Source organism: Anser cygnoides, chromosome 2, assembly GCF_040182565.1.
Source record: "Anser cygnoides isolate HZ-2024a breed goose chromosome 2, Taihu_goose_T2T_genome, whole genome shotgun sequence".
Taxonomy (NCBI): Eukaryota; Metazoa; Chordata; class Aves; order Anseriformes; family Anatidae; genus Anser; species Anser cygnoides.
Window position 1 is genome coordinate 81,908,745 of NC_089874.1, and position 15,772 is coordinate 81,924,516.

General features: G+C 42.6%; 1 long non-coding RNA gene across 1 annotated transcript in view; it reads left to right on the forward strand.

Moving 5' to 3' along the window:
• The first annotated feature begins 3,939 nt into the window (after positions 1 to 3,939).
• The window catches only part of LOC125184297 (uncharacterized), a 51,499-nt gene continuing 39,666 nt past the window's right edge, over positions 3,940 to 15,772 (forward strand). The window contains exons 1-2 of the long non-coding RNA XR_007168081.2: positions 3,940 to 4,667; positions 9,064 to 9,159. This is a non-coding gene — a long non-coding RNA (uncharacterized lncRNA). The remainder of the gene's footprint in view (positions 4,668 to 9,063; positions 9,160 to 15,772) is intronic.

The following is a 15,772-nucleotide window of genomic DNA, read 5'->3' on the forward strand; positions in this document are numbered from 1 at the left end:
GCATAGTGGGTCACCACTGTATGCCAAGAAGTGGGTTTTCTTTTTATTGTCTTTTTATTTGAGGGGGGGGTGATGTTGTCTGAATCATCTTCTAGAACCACCAGAAATAATTTAGAAGTCAACAGTGTGCACAAGTAGGTCAAATTCTTTGTTGCAATTTGTGTTACCTTGCATTTTATGTGTTGTTGTGTTCTCCGTTCAGCCAGCTTTATTGGATCCCACTGGAGTACCATAGTCTCTCTAGTCTTAATTATCCTGCATAACTTTGTGGCATCTGCAGGTTTTTGCCACCTTGCAACTCTCATGGATCTCCCCATGGTTCATCTGAACAAACCTACCTCACCGTGGGACTTTGAGGCAGCTACTGACAACTTTTGACACACTTTAATTTGACCATTATTCCTTCCCTTTAATTTCTGCCTCACAGCCAGTTTCTATCCAGTGGCGGACTTTAGTTCTGATTTTGTGTTTCCCACTGTACCTGTAAGACATAGAGAGGTATTCAATCCTTTAGTGCCTCCCTGTATGGCAGCTAATTTTCTCTTGTCATATAAGCTATAGATACAAGGCCACCTGCAGCTGTTCCTGACTCCTGCAGGGCAGTAGGCTTGGCCTCCTTCCCAAGGCAAATCCTTCCCCTAAATTCCATGGTCCCTCTAGGAAGCCCATGAGCAGCACAGAGTTGCACAAAACAGTAACACGAAGCTGCCCTTGCCAGTGGTGGAGGAAGGCTTGCCTCCAGAGCATCCCAAAAGCCAGCAAACAAAGCAGTGTTATCTCAGGCAGTCTCATCACTTGAGGGAGTGCAGTAGCATCGCAGTAATTGCACCGCACAAATAGAGATGTCTCACAGATCTAGACTCTCTCTAAATAAGGGCCATTCATAATTCATTGCTGGCTGGTCTAACAGTAGTGGTCATTATGATGAAGCAGTTTGCAGGAAAACGGAATCATAGAAAGCTGTAGTGACTTGATAAATATTAATAAGTTAGTATCACATGGGGCATAACTCATCTTACACACTTCTATCAGCTCTAAAACAGTGCCTGTGCCTGCCCTTGAATTGAGGAGCATGGGTAGTTGCACAGGCCTTAAAGTATACTTCTAATTCAAGCTGGCAAGGGTGATGGAAAGCACTCTCTGGAGGGCAGAGCCTGGAGCCTTGAACTGCAGTTATTACTTAGCATATAATTAATTAGTACTTAGTGTTCCTTGAATGACAGTGAGTTTTTAACACTTAGAAGCACCACACTGCTCAGGAGATCTCTGGATCAAGGCTTTGCTGTCTTGTAGCCAGAGGATTTTGCTTCTTGCTGAAGCAATTTTTGACCAGTTTTGCTTTCATGCTCTGTCTCTACAAACAGTGCAGAAAACAAGATCTCCAAGACCTAACCGGAAATACTGCTTCCTTTCCTTCACCCAATGAAACTAAAAATAAAAAAAGGTGACATTCATTTCTACTGATGTAAGTATTTGCAAATCCGTATATTTGTGAAACTTTAATTTCAGGCCTAAGTTGACCTGACATGTCTTTTTAAGGAGCTTGCCCAAGGCCATGTAGTGACTCTGTGTCAGCCAGAATTAGACCTCAGGAATTGCTGCCTTTCAGTCCACTAGACCAAGCTGCCTCTCACACTGCCATCTTGGCTCTCCAGGCCAGATCAGTTTGATTGGTTTCTACATAGGGCTGATCTTTAAAAACATGCATATCCGAATGGCTTGAGAAACCAAAATAATAACTTTCCATACCCACAGAGGGCACTACCTTTTGACTTTTTCTGTGGTAGAATTAAATCACACCTGTGCCATATGCTTAAAAAGAATATATATATTTTTTTATTATTATTTTTTTAAAGGCCATTTAGAGCTCCAGGACAGTTGGTCCACTGCATCTACTCAGCAGTTCATGTTAACATTTGGACAGGATTGCTCTTTGCCATTTGGCTGACTCCATAAGTGATGCAAGTGGAACTCATTTAAGACTTGAGCACTGTTTCTTCATTATCACTTCTGGCATCCCTAGACTACAAAACTTGTTACCCAGAGATGATATTCTCTCCTTTCTCCTTGTATCAAGGCCTATGCAAACAAGATGGCATCTGTGTTCCTGACTATGTCATGTACCTTAAGGTGCAGTGGAAATCTGTTTCCAGTTAAGGTCCAGCTCCAGAATTTGGCTTCTTCCTTAGTACAACAGAAGTACTGAAACCACTAGTTGAAGGTCTGACACTAATGCAGTTTACAAAGCAAGATAGATTACTTGTATTTCTTTGGGTCTGCTCTGGGAAACTGCTGCTTATAGGATTTTTTAAAGATTCAACCCCTTTAAAACCTTCACTGTACAGACATGGACTAAGTAGAAGGCCATCACAGCTCCTTTTATGAAGTTACAGGAAGTTTACCAGCCTTCAGATTTTAGTGATGTATGCACCGTAGCTGTGGGAGAATTTCTTACCGTCTGCAGGTAATGACATGAATGTCTTGCACTGATACAGTGCCTTTCATCTGTGGATATCAAAAGGCTCTCTAACATTAACTAGTTAAGTGACACTGTTCCAGTGAGATACATCCTTCTGACTTGTGTGGTTTGGGTGGCTGTTATTAGTCTCAGAGCTCTGAAAAAGCTCTCAGCCATGGGCTTGCAAGGCAAAGATAATGTCAGGCAAAAATATGTGGTATTTTTGGAGCCCGCAGACTGGGACAGTTTAAGTAGGGAGGAATACTTTAGTGCCATTTTTATGCATTTTGATGGTGTTCTTAAAAATCGTTTATTGGCATAAAATCTGAATAGCCATGGAAGAGGAGATAAACATATGTCTAAGGATACCTGAAAGCAGTGCTTTTTGTAGGGTAGAGAGTATAAGAAAGTCTTGATGTTGAGTCAAGGTAAAAAAAAGTAACCATACAAGTCCCATATCAGACACAAAACCTTTGATTGCCTATGGTATCATTCCAGCAAGCACCTGAAAGTTGAGATTGCTTTTGGAGCTTTTATCATCCTCCTAATAGATTCTAAAAACATTCTGTCCTTAGATGGATTAATTACTTAATATTTTTATCTGAAAAACATGATGAAATCCTTTTGGCTACTCTTTTCCTGCTGGGCATATGAGTTTCAGTGCTGCCTGTGCTCTGGTAGCCAAGTTCTAGCCTACCTCTTGGAGGGTTGAGGGGATGAACCTTCTGGCAGTTCAGCCTTTGCTGAGGCCAGGCTTTACAGAAGAAGAAAGGAAAGGCTGAATCACCTCCCAAAAGAGACTTGGTGTCTGGCAGAATCCAGCACAGGTAACTCTGAAGCGTTCAGTCTGTACAATGCGGAATGCTTACACCTTGTGGCATAGCTTTTTCCTTTGCTGTGAACTGATGAATTTTTGAGGCAAAGCCCATAGGATTCCATCATCAGTAATGCAGTACTAACTTGCAAAGGCAGCTATTTTGTGTTCTCTGATGCCCTCATTTTGCAATGAGCTTTGCACAAGCAAGAGCTCTTCTCCCGAGCTAGAAACTACACTCCCTTCTGAGGCCAAGCAAGGTGAAGCTCACTGTGGGATTGCAGCCCTGGTTGTCTCCTTTCTGCAGCTGCCAACCACGTTGCAATGGAGGCACTGCCTGATTCTGGGCTGAACTCTGGCCCAGCACCTTTACAGAGGTAGCCCAGAAGAGAAGGACAGGCAATGTAACCATCTATTCACGTATAACTTTCTGTCAAATTCCTTTGCAATCTTTGCTCAAATAGAGGTGTGTGGTTTTTTTAGTTTTTTAAAGAACACACACAATCAATAGTGGGCATGGTTTAGGACAGTCTCGTATTTTTGCGTTTAGGAGGTAGATTGTGCATGATCTAGAAGCAAAGAATTGTGAATATGCATGAGGAACAGTGTTAGAATCCAACCAAGCTCAACAGTGAAGTGTCCTGTTATTAAACCAGGTCACCTTAATTTGAATCAATGGACTTGCTCTACTTCTAAGCATACAAAAAATAGCATTGACTTCAGTGGGACAGCTTGAATCCTTAATGTTAAGGATGAGTTAGAATCTGTGGGAAGGGGAAGTGTAGGTATCACCTCACTTTCCCCATATCAGTACCGCTTTAAAGATGAAAGAAACAGTGGATGCTACTAGCTGTTGTGTCCATAAAGGAGAAGTTACCAGTCCCTTCTTGAAAAAAATAGTAAGTCCACGATTCCTTTACTGTGTGAACCCATCACAAAAACATAGAATCATAGAATATCCCGAGTTGGAAGGGACCCAACTCCTGGGTCTGAGAGCCTTCTCCAAACACTTCTTGAACTCCAGCAGGCTGGGTGCTGTGACCACTGCCCTGGGGAGCCTGTCCCAGTGCCCAGCCACCCTCTGGGTGCAGAACCTTTCCCTAACACCCAGCCTGACCCTCCCCTGTCCCAGCCCCACGCCGTTCCCTCGGGTCCTGTCGCTGTCCCCAGAGAGCAGAGCTCAGCGCCTGCCCCTCCGCTCCCCTCGTGAGGGAGCTGCAGGCCGCCATGAGGCCTCCCCTCAGCTTCCTCTGCTCGGGGCCGAACAGGCCAAGGCACCTCAGCCGCTCCTCACACATCTTCCCTTCCAGACCCACCACCATCTTCGTAGCCCTCTTTTAACATCATAATAAACACCCAACACCTAACCTGAAGAGAACATAAGTCCTAGATGAAGTGAGTTGATAATTATCATTTCATTGTTTAATTGCTATCATGGCCCAAGGACTCGTACCATTTCAGAAGAGGCACAGGTGGCAGTCAAGGTAGATGCAAGATAAAATGTTTGTGTGTTGTGATTTTCACACATAAACTTAAAAATCAGTGTTAAATATGTTTTGATATTACCAAGTAATGCATGGATCTTCTTTTAAAATATTCTCCCTAGAACTGGTGTCTGTTTCTGGCTGATCTTGCTTGGGATGGAATCTCTCTTGTTCTCTCGGACCCTGCGGGAGCCCCCGTGCTAAATGGGGAACTTACAGGCAAGAGAGGGCTTATGCAGAGTATAAGTGTTACTTCTCAGGAGCAAAGAAAAGACTGTAAGGAGCACTCTTACCCCCTTGCTGTGCTCATCTGGAAGAGCTGCTCACCATTACTTTGAAAAGCAGAGAGCAGAGGGCGGTCATCAATTGCAGATGATCAGAGCTAGTCATCCACCCTCAGTGGATCGTTTCAGGTTTAGAAGAAAATGGTGCCCTGAAGTTCTGGTTAAATTTCTGTCAAACTCTACCTTTTATCTCCTTTGCCCCACATTTGTTAATTACCATACTCAATATAATGACAAGTTGTGGGAAAGAAGAAGAAATGTTTTACATAGAGAGATTGTTTTCTATCTTTTATTTGTTCATACAGGTACCTTTTACACACATACAATGCTAATGCACATACAATTCATGCTGTAACAGCAACATAGCTCATTTCTCATGAAAATGTATACTCTTTCAATCTTTAAAGATAAGCCCAACGCCAACTTTAAGTATGCCAGAAACATCACATTCTTGAAGGAGGAGAGAGTCACAACAAATTTTTGGTGCCATATTGTGCTTCATCCCAAGTGTTGGCTGCCTTTTATTGTTGAATTTAGCAACAAAAGGAAATACCATTTGTGTATCATCTGATAAACTAGCATAATGTAGGGCAAGTCGGTCCTACTTCAGCCCTATAGACAGACATTAATGCTCTTGTAGAATTACTGATACTGATGGCTGATGAATATTCTTTTTTACCCATTTTCTTCTTTAAATATTTGAGAAAAAAAAAAAAAAAAGGAAGCCATAATGAGAATAAATGAAGTATTTCTTTACTAAAAATCCTTCTACACATTCCTCCTCCCACTCTGGATACACAAAGAATTTGAGAAAGGATTCTGGTTTTGACTTTGGTCCAAGGACAAGCCTCAGGTGTTGTAAGGCTCCTCAGCATCACCCGTCGCTCAGCTGGTGCAAAGCTTTGAGTCTGGCTCAGGCAAGCACTTGCAGTTAGGCAGAGCATGCACACTGCCAGTGCCCCCGTGCAGGGTGCTGCTGCAACAGGGTCAGGACAGCTGAGCACTGTCTCAGTGAGGTCCTAGGACATGTATGCGAGAGATTCAGGTGGGTGTGAAGCATGTCCCAGAGATGCTGTAGCGGTTCAGGATGGTTTGCTGGCCGTGTGGGTGTCTGTCAAATAATCCATTGCTGCTGTTTGGGGGTGGGAGGTTTAGAAGAGAATGTATTTTCAGAAATACTAGATTTGAGGTCAAATAATGGCATGTCACTGACCTTCTAGGTGAACTGCAATCTTTCTACAATGTTACCTATGCTGAGCAATTCTTCCTCTAGATACAGAAACAAACAAAACAAGCACAAAAAAAGCCCTGCCACATACACACCCACAAACCATGATTTTGCTTAATGAGAGCAGTATTTGCAGTAGAAACTCACTCTGAGCCACCCTCCTAAGTGCTGCCATCATTTAGTGTAAATGGTTTCATAACAGCTTGGAACAAAAATGATTTCAAGTCAGAAATGTGTCATTCGGAGCAAATGCAGAGAGAGGTTCAAGTGACTATCATATGTGAATCACTTTGAATTTAGCTGACTACAGGATATAATTACCTCAATTTATTGTGTTTATGAACATTTCTTTGTGTGTAAAGGTGTTTTTCAGTTTTTAAAATCCTTTTGGTGGACGCAGATTGAGATAAATTCCAACGGAGTGGAAGAAATACCCATATTTCCACATTTGATGTCATTAATTGCTTTAAGTAGCTCAGTACAACGATGCTTTTTATTCGTGCAGTTTGTGTTTAAAGTAAATGCCAAAGACTAGATAAAGGGACATGATTAACACAGATAAATTACAGGGAACACCTTTTCTCTGAGCAGTTTCAGCCACCTCATTTTCAGCCTGTGTTATGCCTAATTGTTAAACAAGGAGCACGCTTTTACATTAGTGACTGAATAGCCTTTTCTAGGTAAACTTTGTCCTAGGAAACAGAGGAAAAAGTCAGTCTCCTTATTGCTTAGTAGTCCTTCTGCCTTCACATCCTTCATACCTAAAGGCTCTGTTTCCAGTTCGGTAAAGAAAAACTTTAGTATTCCTAGCTTTCCACCAGTGATGTTATTTCAAAGGTTAGAGGAAGGGAGAAGATTTGCATAAAAGAACCCTTAAAAAGTAATGGAAAAAAGTGACTCACTCCCTTCCTCCAGACTCTTGCAATACTCAAATTTGAGGAGAACTCAAAATGAGTTTTTTCTGGCAGTGCAACACAACACTTTGAGGAAACACAGTCTGCTACAGACAAACAGTGAAACAATAAAGTGTATGAGCATCTGGCTGTTTTGTATAGTCAGCCTGAGGGAACTTTTTCTTTTATCAGCCCTAGGGGCTGCAACTATACCACCCAGGGTCTTCCTACAGCATGTTAGAAGTGGACAATATTTGCCCTCAGTTACATGCTTGATGTCTGAAAACTAGAAATGTTCCTGTTTTCAAAAAGCTGGTGTGCTCACTTGGTTTGGGAACGCTTCAGAGGCTCTGCATCTACAAGATGGGAGTACAAGATGAGCTTTTCTTCCCGTGAATACAAAGATGGGCTGCCATGGGGTGTAGCAGTTGGGTTTTTTTCTTCTGGCAGGAGAACTATAGGGTAGGAAACCAAGCCAGATGCACCAAAGCTATCTGCCACTGTGTGTATAGTTGTGCTGTTCAGAAGCTTTAAGTAAACCAATTCTTTCCAATGAACTTTGCTATTGATCCAGGGCAGTAAATGTAGGAGTCCGTACTTATTTAATCACATGGAGAGTCATTAACATTTTAAGCATCTCTGTTAACCTGGAACAGCCAGGAAACCCTGACTGCCAGATTGCCTGTGGGTAGCAGAGAAGCAAGCATATTGGTGATTACCACGTTTCTGGCTACACTTCTCTCACTTTCCATTAGGGGAAACATGACCAGAAATCTCTCCTGCCAAAATGTGTCCTTACACCTGCCTCTGTCCAGAATATGTCTCACTTCATGCACACGGATTACAAATGAACAAACACTGTGAGTCCTGGTGTTTCAGTAAATGAGGGTGAAGGGAAGCACTGCCATGCTGTGGCGTCTGCAGATTCTGGTTTGCTGGTTCCCATTTCCATCAGGCAGGATGAAGGTTATCATCCAGTTCCTGGGGTCCTCATTAATGGCTTCTGCACTGGGCAGCAGGAGGCAGTGAGGAAGCTAAAGAGTGAGTGCTGGCCTTTGCATTTTTGCTACAGACGATGCAGTTCCTTAGGCTAGCACCAGCCACTGAGAGACAAACTCAGACCAGCACACAGATAGAGCCAGCCTATTTTTCTCCATTTTTAGGTACCATTCATCCCCCCTTCAAAAGTCCTTCCTTAGTGCACTGTAGTACACTTAGTGTACCTAGATATATTAAGCCTACAGCCCAGCAGTCCTCTGTGAGAAAACAAAACAGCACTGTGCTGTTGCTGCCCCTCTAAGGTCTGCTTTCATAGATTCCCAGCACAGAGCAAGTGCAGGGTTAAAGAGAGAGGACAGGGGATATGGAGGACAATAGCCCCTGCCCTACCTGCATGAAAAGATTTGGCCAGGATGGTCTAGTGCTGTGTCCCATGGGTGCAGCTCCTGCACCATCTTAGCCACGCAAGCCTTCCAGCTAAAAAAGCTGAAAAGCCAGATGGGGACAAGGCTGTGCAGGTAGCCTGCTTCCTCCTGGCAGTTTTCTGGGTGCCCCCACGCTGTGCCCAGATACCTGGTCATTGCAAGACAAGAAACACAATTCTGGCTGTGAGCCCAACATCAGGCCCATGTGGTCCACCCCAGCTGAAGGATTCCTTTCTCCAGCAGGGTGTGGTGCAGTATTCCTGCACCTTCTGAGTTGTGTGCACTTCCTTGCCCGGGGGGAAGAGCCTGCGGCACCGCACACCAAACTTTCACACTGAACTGAGTTCACGCTGGGCTTGTACTCAAGTATTCTGCATTTAATTAGCTCTCAAGCAGTCTGATTATCACTTAGGCCTTTTCTGATAAATGGCGTTAATTCACAGCAATATGCTAATTAAATCACTTGCATTTTGTGCAGTTGACAGAGAAAAGGGGCTGAGCCATGATGATTGTATCCAGATGGAGATGCCCCTTACTCACTGGATTCATGGAATACCACTCGCAGGAGATGCAGGTGAGCAGCACAGGGCTGTTGTTAAGTGCAGGAGACTATCCTGCCTGTGAAAGTTTCTGTAAGAAAACATAAAGGTTAGCCTTTTTCTTCTTACTCACTTCTTTACTATCCATTTCGTTAAGCCTTTGCATTTATGTTCCTAATTAAGTTAACAAGTCAGTTGTGCTGTTTAATTCAGCATATGATATCTCCTTGTGGTGCACACACTTCAATAATAAAGCAGCATTATATAATGATTCTGTTTTTCAAGCTTGGAGTCTAGATCAAATAGAGTATGATATCTTTGAAGACGTTTTTATTGCTGTTCTTAAAAAATATGAATATGATAGTAGGTTTCTTTCCATACTGGAAACCAGCCACACTTGTTTGCTTTGCTTTGGGTTGATTTAATTTACTAGGAAGTATACGTATAATTATCTCCTTCCCTTTTGTCTGTCATATTTCCTGGAGCCCAAGCAGAGCATGCTTCTACACAAAGCAGGCAATGAAAAGAATGGCATCTCTTGAAGGAGATTTTACCTGTTGCTTAAAAGCAATGTCTGTTTCCAAACAAAAATTATGTTAAGGCAGATTGACTGCTCTGAATAGGTTGGAAACAGGCTCTCATAACCTCAGTTAGAATGCCTTGATAACGACTTTTGTGAGATTACAAACTGAATTAGCTACGTAGAGATGTATTTGAAAGTAAGCAGAAAACATACAATTCATACTGGAAGTGTGAACTCTAAGTCTGTTCTATTCATTAAAAACCTACCGGTTGCTGCATGATTTATTACATGTTTTGTAAATAAATCACATCAACATGAGAGGAGAGAGGGAGCCAACTAAATGCTCTTGCAAAGCAATCTTTCACAACTTCCTTTCTGTTGGTTGCATATCATATAATATGGTATAAAATATAGATTATTTGAAGTCTCCTTCCTCAAGAGACCAGAGGCTGTAGGGGTTTCAATTAGAGGAGTAAAAAGGGAAGAGCAGTATATGCAGCTTCTCAAAGGATGGCAGCAGGGTCTTGTGCAGACTGTATGTGGGAGGTGTCGTTCAGGTCTGGTTCGTCTCTAGCACGTATGATGGGATTAGGAGTTTCATTTCCATTATCCGTGCTGTGCTTGGCACTTTACAAAAGAAAGTGTGTTTCTGCCACTGAAGGGTTTACATTTAGGTCAAGACTTTACTAGCCATTAAGTGAGCTTGTGTGAATTAGAGCTGGATTTGCTGATGGTAGCTGGAGGTACAGCCAGGTTGTAACAAGGCTGCACTTGGAAATTTGTAAAAGAGGCAGAAGTACAAAGTGGAGGATGGGAACAGAATTTCTAATGCTAGCATTTGACATCAGTCTGCACAAAATTAGGATTGTGTAGAAGAATGTACAACTCCACTTATGTCAGGGGTTTCAACTAAGTGTCCAGCTGCTTTGCTCTTTTGGAAAACCCCAAAACAACCAAAAAAAAAGCTGGTGAATCTGACCCACTACTTTTAAGTGCCTTGCTTAATACTCTCACTTTCAGGTTTTGTTCTTTCTTTCTTTCTTTCTTTCTTTCTTTCTTTCTTTCTTTCTTTCTTTTTCTTTCTTTTTTTTCTTTTTTAGGGTAAATAAATCCCATCTGTCTTGTCAGTTTTTATAGCATGTTCTGTGTTTATAGTATTTGGCATGGAACTGAGTGTGAATATTAAAAGGTCTATTTCTTACCCAAAGCTTTCTTTTCTTTGGTTATCTTATGATAACTACTGCACAGCAGAGCTAGTAATTTTTCCGTAGCTGTGTTCTGATCAACAGAACAAGAGAATTTCTGAATGGATTCTCCTTCAATTTGAAGCAGTGTTTTCTCATTGACATTATTAGGAATTAACCTGAAATAAATGAAAAGCTACATGAGATTACTGTTCTCATCAGACTTACCTCTAGTGTTTAAGCGTTGATTTTACTGCAAAGAGAGAAGCTCAATCCCCTCAACTGATTAATGGCCTGTTCCCAATTTGCATGCGTGGACAGTATCTACCCAGAGGTCAGAGCAGAGGAGTGAGGTGAGCTATGTTAGTACTTCTTTCTCAGTCTTTCTCAATCGTGGGTTTGGTAGCAAAGACAAAGAGGCTGAGAAGGAAAGCATGTGAAGATTCATGCCCAGGGGAAGAGATCAAAAGGGTCATTTTCAGCTCCATGATGTGTATGTTTCTTTTAATCAGTTGTAATAACAATCAAATATACATAGCAACAAAAATAAAGGCTTCTCTACTTCTGCTTATTCAGCATTTACCAGATTTAGCTCATCTCAAAAGATTGTTTTTAAATTTGTGATAGGGCTTTCTGGTGCTGTTGCTATCCGAGGCAGAGAAAGCAAAAGCAACCACAGGGAGTGATTTCTAGAAACATGGCATGGGGTTAGTAAGAATGAGAAAGGAAGGTGGGCAAGAAGTGGAAAAATGAGGTAAATTGACCTTAAGAGCCTGATATTTCCAGCTACTAATTAGTGAAGGAGGTAATTGCATAGTTGAAACCTAATTTAATATAATTAAGAAAGCCCATTTCTTGAAAATTATAGAAGCAGAGAGGGACACTAGTTTTTCAACTGACTTTAAAAGGACTAACCATGGAGCAATTTCTGGAGTAACTGCTCCTGGAAAGAATACAAAGTCAATCAGGGAACGATCCTGCTTCTCCATGGCCAGTGTGGAGGGCAGTCATTTCCACCACATAGTGGGTCCCTCTTGTTCTGCAAGGCTTCCTCGCTGTCTGCAAGCAGAAACCCACATGCAAGGGTAAGCTTACAGCCGAATGCAATCCATGGTTGCCCTTCATTGCTCGATTTTAAGAAGTGTTTTAGGCAGTTTAAAACTTAGGTCTGAGTCCTGCAAGGACTTACAGGTGGTGGGAATCACACCAGTCTGATCATGGGGTCAAGTTCACTGCAGTATTTTAAAATGCCCGAGCAGCATGTTTCCTCTCAGAGGATTTGTACATAAGAACTACGGAAGGATGAGAGGCTTATGCGGTGTTTAAACTAATGGGAGGTCTGTCTAATGGCTGAGTGTGTTTCAGCTTGTGGGTAATAGGGTATTAGGACAGCTTGAGAGATCACTTGCCTGTGTCCTCCAAAAGAAAACTGGAAAGAAAATTGCAGAGCTGTAGTTTGTTTGTCCTCCGATGCCATACAGGACTCTTGCGTCTTTCAGAATACTATCCCAGTCCATCCAGTGCTGGAAATGCTATGTGCAGTGTCTCCGTGCTTCACGCTGGGGCCAGTCCCAGGCTCAGCACTGGGTCGTGCCGCCCCTGCCCCTGTCCTTGGGGGCTGCAGTGCTGCGTTCCCACGGCAGAGGAGCCATGCGGGTGCACAAGCAGGTGTGGGATGGGACGGGAGCAACCCTCCAAGGACAACGTGGCAGGTCCTGCTGTTTGGGTACCCAGCCCTTCCTTCACAGCCCCAGCACAACCCTTTGCCCTCATCTCTCCCTCCGTTTTGGCAGGAGAAGCCCATCTGCAGCCCCGCCGCGTCTGCTCCTCAGCCTACTGGCAGCAAAGCGGCGTGTGTTGCGTTACTGAGAGGCTTGGAGCCAGCCCGGTCTGATACACTTGTATGTTGCGTATTTACAGCATCTTGTTACATTCCTTATGAGTGCTGACATCTCTGGGTGTAATGTATTCAGGATCAATAACTGCAATTAAAATCTTTATGCATATTGTAGTTAAGAGGTAGGGAGTGTTTGAACAAGTCCCAAGTTAAGGGAGCATATGAAGTTGACAAGCTTTCACTCTAAACTACGGCTGTGAAGGCCAGATCTCAATGGCAGTTTAGTTACTAGTTCATCTGAAACACCCACACTCCTACTCTCCGAGTTATTTTTATTTATTAAAATAGAAAAGAAAAACTTAGTGGAAACAAGGAGTATTGAATTTTCTCACTTGAGGCTATTAAAAATCGATTCTTTTATGTTCAACTAAAAATCTTGAGGGTGTTTTTGATCACTTTCTCTTTTTTTTTTTTTTTTTTTAATCAGCAAAACTCTTAAAATGATTTCCAGTCTATTTGATTCTGTTCTCTATTTACCCTGAAACAAATATCTAGTTCTGGTAAATGTTCTTCCGATGCCCGTTAAGGTGATGTGAGATTAAAAGATAATTCTTAAGTATTTTGTTTTAAATGATTATGACAATATTTTCACCTGAAAATTCTTTTTAAAAAGAAAAAAAAAAAAAAAAAAGAATATTTGCTTCCAGAACATCTCAAGACTGTGGGGGAGGAAAATGTGAAGGAAAACCCCAAATACTCACTCTCACTATGTCCATGAAGGCAGCCAATATCCTTGGCAACAGAATGAAAAGTAGTAGGGAGGATTCTAGCTTACCTCAATCTGTTTTCCATGTACCTGCTCTGAATGTATTTTACCTCTCCCTTTGGCATGTGATGTTGTTACATGTCAATCCAGAAACATTTCCATCTGCAGCACTGGTGTTCTTTCCACTGCAGCAGCTAGCCAACCCCCACACAGAAGAGGTCTCCATCACCATCACTTCCAGTCCATTAAACTTTGCAGTGTGATGTTCTTCCCTGCACATCCTCATCCCTCTGCATCCACCCAGTCTGCAAGGAATGATACTTTTTGTTTCTCCCCCCCCCACCACTTTTTTTTTCCAATTAGTAAAACTCCCTTTTCTCCTTTGCAATGCTTCCTAGCATCAAAAAAGGAACTCGCTGGTGTTTGTTCCCAACCCAGCTGCATCTCCAAGTGTGGGAGCACTCCCTTGCTGTCCTCGCAGATCTGTTCCTACTGCCTGGGAGCTCCAAATGAAAGGAGCTGGTACATCTCTCATCCAAAGACTTCCATATGGTGCTGTACAAGAGTTAGCACCTGGTCATTCCCAAATGAAGGCATAGGGAAAACACAGTAGCAAAAATACTGTATTTCCAGGGAAAATGCTTTGAGATGTAAAGTTCAGTAGAAATGCACGTTAGTCAAGTCTCAAACACATACCTCTATCTCAGCATCACACTGCACATACAGCAATTGCGGACACTTGCATCTACCACCTCATTTCATCTCCAGTGTGATGTCCATACCTCTTGCATACAACCTCACATGCCTCCAGTGCCTGTTGGAAGAAAAAGGAGCTATTCCATTTTGTTAAAGATGTGTCCCATGGTGTGATTCATTAATTTAACACTGTATCAAATTCTTGAAGCCACATCAGCTTTATGGTACCATAAAATGTCCCACCTAACACAGAATGTGAGCACCTTGCAGTACCTACCTAATACTGAAGTGATAATTGCACCATTGCACTGTTTTATGAGGCAGTAATCCAGTTCCTGAGCAGATAAACTACAAGGCTGAAGGCTGGGTAGTTTGTCTTGATGAGGGAACCGTATTATTGTCGAATAAAATAGCAGGATTGTACCATTGCCACTTTCCTGCTCTGGCATAGGGGTGTTTCGGTTTATGTTCTGTTGTTGTTGTTTTAACTCTTTCAATGTACCTTTATCCAGCTACTAAAACTAGACTAAAACCTCTACAAATTTTGGACTAATTTCATTCTGTGTTTAAAATAGTTCACCAGGAAAAGATACTTGCAGCCAATGCAAGCATCTAATGTAAATGTGTTTTCATGTTGTGGGTAGGTAGGCAGTATCAAAGAGTATGACCTGCAAAGCAGTGCACTGCTGGACAGAACTCCCTTTGGTTTGATTCTTGTTTGCTCAATAGTGATTTTATGCCAGGTTCTGATTTAAATGTGAAAGAGTGAAACGGTTCCAGCTCAGGTGTAGCCCATGCAGACATGAATAGTCTGAGCAGAGAGAGGCAGCTCACCGCTCTCTGCACAGTGTGGCGAGGTGCCTGGTGCTGGCACAGCTCAGGGGCACCTGCCTACCAGCCGAGGGAGGCAATACTGATTGTGACCATCCAGATCCTCCACTCTGGGAGGACATGCCTTGAGGATGGGTATCCATGAGTTCTGCCACTGCTGAGGACTAGGCAAAACTGCCTCGCTGCTTGTCACATCACAGGGGAGGTTTCAGCTTCACGCAGCTTGCTCACCCCTTACACGGAAGCGCACGCATGTGCACAAGGGTGTTTGTGCATGCAGGAAAGTGTTCCTCTCACAGTCACCTTGTGACGCCTTGTGAGTTTTTCTGTTTCAGCTGTTGTGTGTCTAAGTGGCTCTTGATGACTTGGTCATCTTTCTTAAGCTGCTGGCTTTGTTATATGAAGCTTCTATGCTGAGCTGTACAAAATCAATAAATAACAATACGGGGATATTTCATCTCCTTTTCCTGCAAGCCTCTGTTCCTCTTGACATACGCAGGGAATGTTGAAAGGCAAATTATTTCCAAATCAAATGATAAACAGTGCCCTTTGATAACTCTTGCTTATATAGGGGATTCTGAAGAGAAAACAAAAATGTCTCTCTTCCTCATAACTTCTTTCCTCAGGCTTAATAGAAAAAGATAAAATGAGAACCATTACAATGGCACACGCCAATTTGCAGGCAGAATATATTGCAGGTGAGTAGGCATTCACCTTCAGAGATAAAACTGAGTCAGAGAGAAAGAGTCCACATTGCCCTTAGAAGAAGTGATCGTTCACATCACACTGGATGTTTTTTATGCCCGCCGTT